This window comes from Battus philenor, unplaced genomic scaffold (assembly GCF_028537555.1).
Source record: "Battus philenor isolate CCGP_79_NKW_IND1 unplaced genomic scaffold, ilBatPhil1.0.hap1 SCAF_4, whole genome shotgun sequence".
Taxonomy (NCBI): Eukaryota; Metazoa; Arthropoda; class Insecta; order Lepidoptera; family Papilionidae; genus Battus; species Battus philenor.
The window spans coordinates 6,900,840-6,912,557 of NW_027181704.1; positions in this window are offsets into that span (position 1 = coordinate 6,900,840).

Below are 11,718 nucleotides of genomic sequence, written 5' to 3' on the forward strand. Positions count from 1 at the left end.
TAGGCAATGACATGTGGTCTCTTTCATAATTTTTCTATAACAACGAACTTCCAGTAATTCAACTTTAAATTTAAATTGCTTAGCAGTTTCATTGGCGCCGAAATTTGGCGATCGCACGAAGCTTACACGAATACACATGAACAACAAGACCATAGCTTTCTCTCGCCATATTTTTTATTATATTTATGTCATTTAAATAATGCTATTCAAGTGTTTTACTTATTTTAATTAAATGTGCATAATATAAAATTTCATTCTGTTTAAGAACGATTTACAGTATACATATAAACCGTTAAAAACTACCTGAATAAATTACTGCAATTATTTGTCGTTAGATTGAGCTATTTAATAATGTATATCCAATTTAACCAACACATACCCAAAGCATATACAATATTGGATACTTCTACTATTACTTCATTCATGTTAAATGTTTTAATTGTATTGTTGTATTGCGTATTGTATTTATTGAATTGCGCCGATAAAGTTTAGCAAGTTAGGTATCGAAAAACTAATTGCATTTCGCGACATTTCGGTGCACACATCACTATTACAAATTAAGTAAGATTGATGTTGGTTGGTTCACTTATATTTCAATGTCTCACCGTATAATTCGTAAACAAATGAGATGAAGTGGTGAAATTTGTATTTGTACGAACATCGAGCAACCCAACCGCGGCGGGCGTTCCGCCACGATGTAACTTCCAATATGAGCTTTGTTACCGCTTTGTGCCGCCATTTCTTGTGTCACTGCATTGAATATATCGGGTGCTTTCCTTTGTGCCCGGAATATTGCTCGTCTTTTGTCGAAATGAACGTTACCTTCCCGCGAGTTGTTTCAGCGAAGAATTTCCCGATTGCAAAGTAATATTTTCCCTTAAGAATTTCGATGTGTTTCTTTCATGTTGGAGATGACTTTACTTTGGATTATATTGTAGCGGGAAATGGTATTGAACTTTGATTTTTGATGTGACAGCATTGTAAATATTTATTTTGCACTTAGTTTTATGTATCAAACGCGAAAGTTTTAATTAATCTTATGGGAAATCCTCTGCGCTAGTATTCACATTGGATTTGTCATTTCAAGTCCAATAGTCTTCTGACCACCAATTAGGTTCGGATTAACGGCAGTACGGCTGGACGGTTTTATGTAACATGCACTCTTGAGATTGCTCGTTAATTTTAAATTAGCTCGTTCATCTACAATGACTTTTTTTCTTAATTAACTTGTATTTAAAATATTTTAAATCGGTATAGGAGTTATAGAACTAATAACGTTAGAAGTTATTATTAATTCAACATTTAAAAAACGTGTAAAAAAATTAACACTTTCACCAACACATTCAGTATAAACTCGGCTTTTAATGCTAAACACTAAAACTTAATTGTTGATTTCTTTAATAAAAACAAAAACTTAATATAAATTAAAAAGTAAGATTTATTATAATAATTATTATATATATAGTTTTTAGTAAAATATTTAGACAAATAATTATGAATTCCCGTAACATAGTTACTCGGGAACAATTTTATTAAAGCTGGTCGTATGCGGCACACGATACTTCTTTACATTACAATGGGTACGGCACCTGCATTCGGACACACAACTAATACGATGGCGAACATATAAGCCTTATGAATTCAATGACAATACTAAACCTGAAGAAAGATATATTACAAAAAATACGACAGTAGCTATAAAGAATTTCCTTTAGTTTACTGTTATAAGAAAAGTGTCTGTAATTTATTTACCACAGAACAAACTTGACTAACAGATATGGATGCAGGTTTCTAATAGGTCCCATTGAAATTCTATGACAAACTGAAATGCTTTGTCCAACACTGGACATCCTACGGCTGAAATGGTGAAGATGTTAGAACAAACTTACATAGAGCATTCTAAAACTTACTAAAAATTATACAACATACCCTTTTTACATACATAACTATTTCCCAATAACAAAAAATCTAAATTAAATATATTTATGTTTGCTTTATTCAAGCTTGAACATTTAAAGATGGTATTTCTACAGACTGTGATTATTATCTGCATAAATTAAATGACATTGCAATATATGTAGTATAATCATAACTAACTTATTTGTTAGTAACAATAAGAATCAATATTATTTTGGGATATTTTTTGCAACTGAATATTTTGTGAAAACTTCCATTAATAAAATTACTTTGCACCGCTTCAAATATTTAAAAAAAACTTGATAAAAGTTTTGATAAAAACTATAAATAGTTAGACATCGTTTTAGTGGCGGCGTCTGTATGTCCCATAGCTGCGCGCTAAACCAACTGCTAATTAACACAGGATTACCGAACAGAACCATCCAAAGCTATTTACAGTTTACAACTGGATTCGAAGACAAAGCAAATAATGTGCTATACAAACCAATGCTTTTCTTTAAATAGAGCATTAACAAAATCTTCTTCTTTTTAATTTTAAAAAAAATTCTTAGATGTCCGTACTGCTGTCCTATTTTAAAGTAATAACGAACATCTATATATACCCATCGCTTTAAAATATATATTTAAATTCACCTTGAACTGAAATTGATATCCAAACAAAAAGGTTACGAAAAACAATGTAATAGAAACAATTATACTTATCCTTTAAATGGAAATCTGTAAAAAGTACTCAGGTAATTTTTTCATAATTTTAAATATCTTTATTATTTATCGATGTTATGGCTGTAACTTTAAAATCTCATTTGAATCTTTCACGTTTTGAATATGTTCATGCAACTACAATTGAAAACTTATACAAGAATACATTGAAATACATTGAATACGTATTCAGACATGAACTTTGTAGCTCGCAACTGTGCCACAATCTGTATATTTTTATTTTAATACAAACTTTTTTTTAATCCGCAGCACTAACTCCGAAAACGCTGAAAGAATGTTTCAAACGTGACGTAAGCAAGTACACAGCTAGCTTTTTCTAATTTAAACACTTTAACACTAAATGGATGAAAGGAAGAAAATTAAATAATCCTATAGTACGACTGACAAGTCATTCATCGTTGAACCATTTTTGTGTGTTTTGGTGCCATTATGAAACATATATATTTTCAACAATAATTTCGAATGAATATCGTGTGTTAATGCTATGTAGACACAGTGATTCTGTTTGAGTATTCAGGGAACACCGTCGGCCGGCCGCAAATAACAGAAAGAGCAAGTCCTCAGGGCATCGCTTTAGCTTTTCAATTTCCCTTTCGGAATTATTCGTGCTAATCGAATACGACCGCCGAGGTCTAGGGACACGATCGCGATGATTCATTCATGAGACTAATGTTGCAGTTCAAGTGGGAAAGTTTCCGGGTTAAATAGTTTGTTTATAAATGAAAACATACATTGTTATTTCAACACTCAAATGGTTGCAACATCGGTTCAAAGTTGAACAATCATAAAACAATTGTTTTCATTGCTTTTAATATAGAATAGCGTAAAAATCCTATTTTTTTCTGAAAAGTACTTTAATAATAACAAATGCAAGTTCAACTAAGCGATACATTGTATATTTTATTTTATCATTTCAGCCCATAGACAACCACTGCAAGGCAAGAGGACATACCATAATCGCCCCGCTTAGCAGACAGGCTCGATCGCAGCATTGGAATTATGGTACGCAGAGGACCATCCTCTAGAAACTTGTTTATGAGCTGTGGCAATCCTATGTAATTAATGCACAAATAGTGCACTATATAAGTTTATATCCCGAGAATCAAACTCGCGGCCTACGATCGCAAGTCTCACTTCTCTATTGCTGGGCTACACAGGACTGATTGTAACTTTCACAGAACAGATATAAAACAAAACTTTATTTATAACTACGTTGTTTACGTACACATTTTTAATTTCAAGAAAACATTTCTTTACAAATTCACTTATCAACACTTATCAAATTCATTATTACAGCCAACTGGTTTTTTATATTATATTTAAGGTTTATCATCTATAGTGTCATAATGTGCACAAACTGTATAAATATTTTTTACGTATTCTTTCTTTCAGAACTATTTCTCATCTAAAATTCATCATTTAAAATTTGTAGTAAGAATATTTATTACATTATTCCATTTATAAAATGAAACTAACTTTCACGTAATAATTTCAATTATTTATTACAGTGTTTTATTTGTGTCAAAGTTTTTAGATAAGACGGCCCGTTGAAGTGTAAGACGTTCACATGTCATAGTCATTCCGATGTACCTCCTGACTTATTTTTAGAATAAAATAATAAATCGATGCTCTATCGCATAGACGTGTGTAAAATTCCGTTACTTATTACTTTTATTTGAGATCATAGAACTAATGAAAGAAAAGAGTAAATTCAAAATTCAACAATGCACATTTTGCTTATAGCATTTATTTTCGCTATTCGTAACTAAGCGCAAACTGAGCAACTATTGTTCCGTGTTCGATGCAGTCGTAGAGCTAGTGCAGTGCAGTGCAAATGATGAGGCGCGAGGTATTGTCGCTTCATTAATGAGCTGGGGCTAGCGGGACAGCCGCGCGGAAAAGGAAAATTAAACTCCTGGGCCCCGGGCTTGTGTTCATTACTCCACACCCGATTATTCCACTGCTATTTGCGAATGCAACGCTAAAATATTACCATTGAGTTCCTCTCCGGGCGTTGTCGCTTGAATTAGAAACCGGAGTATGTTGCATATTAAAATAGAAACTTTAATTTAATTTGGTCTTTGTCTTTTATAATAAATAAAAGACTATAACATTGCTAACATCTTTAAGAAACATTATAATGATTTCTAATTCCATATTGCTTTAATATGTATTAGACTAATTTATGTCTCGCATTGTCTTAAGTCCAATAGTTTTGACAAAAATGTTTTATCAAAATTTATAGTAAAATACGCGTCAAGTATGTGCACATATGAATCTAAAGTTTGTTCCTAACTAAACTTATCATTTAAAAACTTAATTATCCTTAGTGATATCGTTGGAAAACAATACTTTCTCTCTATCCTTATTAACTATATTACATCTTTTCTGGTCAAAGATATCGTCAGAAATCGAATTAAATATATGTTCACCATTTGAAAGAATTACTTTTCAAATATTATTTATGCCTATTGTATACAGGGAAACAATACTCATTCGAGAATCTCGGCAGCTGCAAATTGAAAGTAGCTTGTTTGTTTTTCATCTTGAAAACTGATGGTAGAAATTTAAAGTCCGTAGGGCATTGCTAAGATTTCAATTTCCTTTCCGGAATTACTTGTGCTCTAATCGAACACGCGTCAGGGGACACGGGGGCGGAGGGGAGCGTCACAACCGCAAATTACTCCGGCACTCTGCGTGCGAATGTTTAAAATGTATTATTGAGATACGTAACTGCACATTAAGCGAATATTTAATGCTACTTAATAATTTATTTTAACGTTGCGGAGTAATTAGATATATCTTTACGATTCCGTACATATAATTGATGGAACAAAAATTATGACTTCTTTGAAAGTTTCTTTTGAAATTGTACGCTAACGGGATAAAACCAATTTTTAACAACACATTTCAAAATTATATTATTTAAAACTATTAAAAGTGTCTTTGCGGTGTTATTAATATCTATAAATAATCTCTTTAAGGCATTTCTTATACTTCTGAAATAAGACTTCTGCTTTTGAAGGCGTCTCTATTGGCGGAAATTTACATCAATTATTAATTGATTTTTTACCTAAACTATACAATAAAAGTCTTGTTTGCATGTATCTTGAGAGTGGTAATAGACGCTCTATAAGTTTTTATGCATGGAAAAGTCAGTAAGTTATAAGGGGGGCGGATACAGGCGTGCGACAGGCGGCTGCTGATTGTAAAGCGCTCACAGACGGAGCCTATTCGATTTCACGGCTCGCCGCGTCCGATATTTATTGTCATCGGTGCAGTTGTACGACACGGCGCCTACTGAACCGCGCTGAAAAATCTCCATTCCGTAAATCGGACGAAAACATTCCGCTGCCCCTTCAACCAAACCGTTGTTTTGACAAAAAAAAGGCCCGCTATACAACCGGGGAAAGGCGACGTCAACACCGCGCTAACAATCGTTTCATGAATATATTTACCGACAGACATCTTGTCTCGTTAGTAAAAAGTGATGGCGTGTACGATTTATCACCTGCACGCGACACGAACGGCCCGGCGGACTCAAACTTCCTTTCTAAATCTTACTAGCAATAATGTTAGAAGGCAATTACGACAGTTAGTTTTAATCTACAAGAATCAAATTTAATTAATTAACTTCATCATGAAAAGTTCAATTATGAACTCATATAAAGTGGAAGGTCAAAATGAATGAATCGAATTATGTCAATTTCAGATAAAGTCGTCTATTAAATATCGTTTCGTAGTCAGGGTGGGCTATTGATACTGAGCCAAACGCAATTTGCTTTTCTGCAAGAATTATAAAAGAATGGAATTTATATATATAAAAAGTAAATTCGTACGAATAACTAACATCAGATGATGGCTTTAAAAAAAATAATAAAACTTAATTATTTTATCTATACATTATTATGCATTTTTTATATTAGACTATAGCTAAGGTTTATTACTTCTCTAATCTACGACGATATTGTATAAATCTAATTAAATTTTTGGGTCGCTTGCTTCCTTTAATAATCTACACTAATTGCGAGCTATAAACATAAAAAGGCAGAAAACCCATTTTTAAATGAATTAAGCTATTTAAAATGAGGACTGTTTAACGGAGCTGCATGAAAAGGCACTGTAAAATTCGTTTTAGTAAAACCCGCTAATGAGTGGGTAGGGAGAGCCTGTATGTTTAGACCATACAAACGTCCGGCAGTTGCGATGCGTGGCTCTGAATACAACACTAGCATCTGTGCTTGTTGATACAACTTAGAGGAATTGTTTACGTCATTATCCTACGGGTTTACTTGGATTAAGCATTCCTTCTATTACCACTAAAATGTTAATTAGATATTGAATGCTTCCTATTGCTTGCTACCTTTGATTAAGTTTCTATAGCTTAGGAATTATTTTAGATACAACGGTTACTGGTTACAATTTTCTATTGTATTTAAGGTACCGGAAAGTTTTATTGTATTTTATTATAATATTTATATTCTTGTACCTCATTACATATATTATTGTACATTATTTGATATGAGTTAAGAAATTTTTAAACAGATATCAGTAAATTATTTAGTAAATAACATGGAAAAACTGCTACTGTAGCATAAAAGCTTTCTTATTAATTTATTATTATAGATATTATATTATTTATTGCTATAACTCTTCGTTGCTGCTAGCTCTATTTTTGATTTATTGAGCTTCAGCAGACAATAAAAAAATGTATTGATAGCAATAACATTATCATTATTTAACATTTCTACCAAGAATTATTGTATAGTTATGTACGTATGCGGACGTAAAAATGCGGAAAAACACCGCATGCAGGTAGAGGTTACAAACTAAGCTGTGAGCTGTCAATAGAATTGTTTTCAGATTAAAATAAGGTGACACTAATTATTGGCATGTTTACTGACTCGTTAACGCTTTATACGAGTATATCATCTATGATTTGCATTTCGCATGGTTTGTACAATAAATAAGCTATTAACAAAAGCAATATTAAACTCGGTTATTCCTCAAATAACTTTAACATGATCACACTTCATGTTATTTACGTATTTATATCAAATTTACCTTTACCTCTCTAATTGTGAAAAGATATCGGACAGTTTTCAATGTTCGGGGAATATAAAATATATTTTAATATGAAAATGTAATTTATTTCAATTTTCAATACACAATATCGTACAACCTAAACAGCATTGTCATTTTGAAAAAAAGGAATGTACGAATACTTAGATTGTAACTTTACAAGTTACACTAACCAACCGAAAACTCTGTAAACCTGAATATATAGTAGTATATGTACTTGTTTTACTATGCATGGATAGTTATATACAGCCCAAACTCAATGCCCTGTAAATGTAAATTTATACCATTAGCATATAGTCGTTATAAAGCCATTTAATCTATAATTTATATTGAGCTATGTGCTTGCGTCTGTTAAAAAAAAGAAAAACATACATACTGGACATGTTTGTATCTAGCGAATATGTATTTTAAAATACGAAATTTTATTTAAACGTGTTTTCGATCAGAACGGTTTATTAAAAGAATAATTTAGCTGAAATATCGACCGTTAAGTAAACAATATAATACTTTAACAATTTTTTTCTAGTATGTATAACCATTTTCATTTTAATTTAGCTTTGTATATATATCACACACGACTATCACTACTGATTACAGAAAACTATGCACACATAACATCTTACCATTATCAAAGATAATTTTATCATAAATAAAAATCATGTATAATTACTATATTGTTATTTATTATTATATTTCCTGGGTTTGATTAACGAACTACAATCAGTCAACGAGCTATAGAGAGGGCTAAGCTGAAAATTTCTTTTGATATCGATTCTGAAATTAGGAGATCCACAGACGAACAAAAGTAACCGTAACTCAGTGAATTGGTAAGTTCAAATGATAGGCAACAACACGGATAGGCAACATGTACGTGGGGCCACAAAGCACGCAGAATTAACGAACGCTGTTGCCTTAAATTACTGTAGTAGAGACCACGGACCGTCAAACGCAGCGTAAGATGTCCACCCAGTTTGACATGACACCATGTTTAGGTTATCGGAATACACTCAATACAAGCTGCTTTCAACCGGTCTATACATAAAATGATTATAATTAAAAAAATATATACAATGACTTACATTTTACATGAAATGTACGCGTAACTTTCAAGTAACAAATGTCTCGAATTCTATTCTATAAACTGAATAAATTTATAAAACCGTTAAGGATCGCAAAAATCAGTTCATTTATATATGCAAAACTTGAGCAAAGAAATTAATTTTTTTTTATTTAATTCAATATCTTAAATTCCAATTCGAGTAAAAAATAGAAGCCCGTATTAAAGTCCGAATATTAAATACGGAGCTTGCACCGGCATGAAAACGCCGGAGTTGAAAATAAATTATTTTAATATTTTAGGTCGAGCAAATGATGTTTGCTGTTTCCGACGAGATTACGTACTAATAACATTACAAAACAAGCTCTTTGCGGGTAAATTATGCATGCTTTCTCGGACCATTACCGCAGCTCCTTTGGCTGTTTGGCCCTCGTTCAAAATCTTATGGGTGCCCTGTGAAGTGCGAAATAAATGCTGGCTTAATTACTATTCTCTGAAAATTTTTGTAGTTGATTCTGCATTGACGTTGTACAAAGCATTTGGTATCCATATCAGTAATTTTTTCATAGATCTATAAACAGAAAATAATTTTCACGTTTTATCTAGAAGTTTTATCCAATGTGCGAAATAAACTTCTTCACTAGTGTCTCGAACGTAATTAGGAATCAGTTTAATTAAGGATTATTGAAACATTTGAATTAATTTATTAAATGGCCATCAACACTCTGTCTATTTGGAATATATATAAGCCTTATAAATAAACCTTCTATCTGGAAAAGTGTGTAAACCAAATTACGGTTTCTTTGATTTTGTAAATATTTATCCTGAGTTTTGGTAAAATAATGTTATATTTAATCCAAGGTACGTGTTCGTTGTAAATTAAATCGGCGACCAACATTCGCAGTATACAATACTAATTACCAAATAAATCTATAAATGCAAGTAAGGAAGTTGGTTATTGTTAAATTTCATTAATTGTTTTTCATACTAAACTGTAATACACTTGTACCATAGATTTACGTTTTATATAAAACGAAAACACATATATAAGAATATTAACATTTCTATAGAACAAACAAATTTAAGGTGATTAACATAAACAAAAAACAGACAAACAAAACAACCGTTTAAATTGTCCCATCGGGAATACTCGGACTCACTAGATCTTTTCAGAATTTTGGGACAACACTCGAGACAATATCTCCAGAGTAAATAAGTCAAAAGTGATACGAAATGCAAATCGAATTAAAAAATTAAAAATTTCTTCATTTGTTAAACATAAAAATTAATAACTATTACTCTATCAATTAATATCGATTATATTTAATACTTTAATTAACTCATAAACATTAAACTTTTTGATTCCTTTTTTTGCTATGTAATCTAAAATTTTACTGTTTTAAATATAGAAATGGATTTACTTTAGTCGGAAATCAAAATTGTGTATTACAATGCAAGGGCGATTACTTGAATAAACTTCCAAATTTGCATCGAGATCAAGCATGCCATCATACCCCAGACTACTAAGATAAAAGCCAAAGAAATCCTCGCGAGCGCTCAAATTCTTCGAGCTCGGCGGCGAACCGTCTTTGCCCGGCGGGTGGTAATAAAAACGGCTTAAATAGGATTTTAACCGCGAGTTCCTCGCCTTAATTAAATTGGATTTGTGAGTGAAAGAAATATACGTGAAAAATTCGTGTCGATTATGTTAGGGGAACGAGTTTTTGAAATCGTCTCGCTAAGCGGATTAAATTTATATTTTCAAATTATTATTGTATGGTAGGCATTTTTGCAAACCAACGTCGCGTTAAAAGGAAAAGCTTGCGACAGGAAACGACAGCTGCTGGTACGCGTGCTACAAAAAGTAACAGGGCTACGAACTCCGCTACGAAATCTACAAACAAAGTTGTCTACGTGAAATATACGTTAGCATACAATTACTTATCGTAACGAAGGCCGTTATCTTACAATCTTAACATTTTACGGCTATTTTATGTTGTTATTATCGTAGAAAGGTATTAAATTTCGAAATTCCCCTGGTAACATCTGTGCAAACGGGGTTTTGATTATCACTTACAGTGCCATTACAGACGAAGAAAATTACCCTAAAACATTTAAAACCAAGTTGAAACGATTTAAGAATACCGTTTTATTAGAATATTACTCTCGATTTTCTTGCAGACGTTCCGGGAGCCATTGCAATTAAAATTGCGCTGCATTTAGTTTCTCGACAAAAATATAATAAAGGAATTTTTCCTTTATAAACACATGGAAAGAAATAGTTTTATTTAAAATGTTTAATGTATATTAAAATATGAAATATATAAAAATAAGTTCCTTTATTCTGTGTTTAATTTCTTTAAAAAGCGCCAATAAAGTTACGCTTTCTTTATCACAATAATTAGATCAAATCCAACTTCATATTGAATACATTATCCCTCAATTAGCATTCGAGGTCGCTTTTTAAAGCGGTCGCGTCGGACCTGGTGTAAGCAATAAAACCGGTCGTCCTTTATCCGTCATTCAGCCCTAAGAGATTTCTTCTAAGGGGAATAATTTACGTCGATCGTCCAGAAGGGGAGCGTAACTGCCTGACTGAAACTTTAAGCTTTCACTCAGACCAGTTGCGATTCGCGGTGTCTCAACTTGTAGCAATAAATTTCAATAAAACATCGAGAAAATCTCGATCTTAATTATCAAACTTAGCTTACTACTGCTTAATTGGTTGCCGTTGAGAAACGTCAAACACTTTGATTTGAACTAAAAAAAAATCACCTTTTACGTCGATGCACAAATAGAAAGCGTATGCTCGAAATTTATTTACGCCACGCCATGTGTTGGCAGTCTTTTTAAATTTTACTGCAACGACCACCGTTGGTGATGGCGTTACGTGTCGATGAATGTGAATAAAGCCTTTGACGCCTTTTGCCGCTTGCATTTCA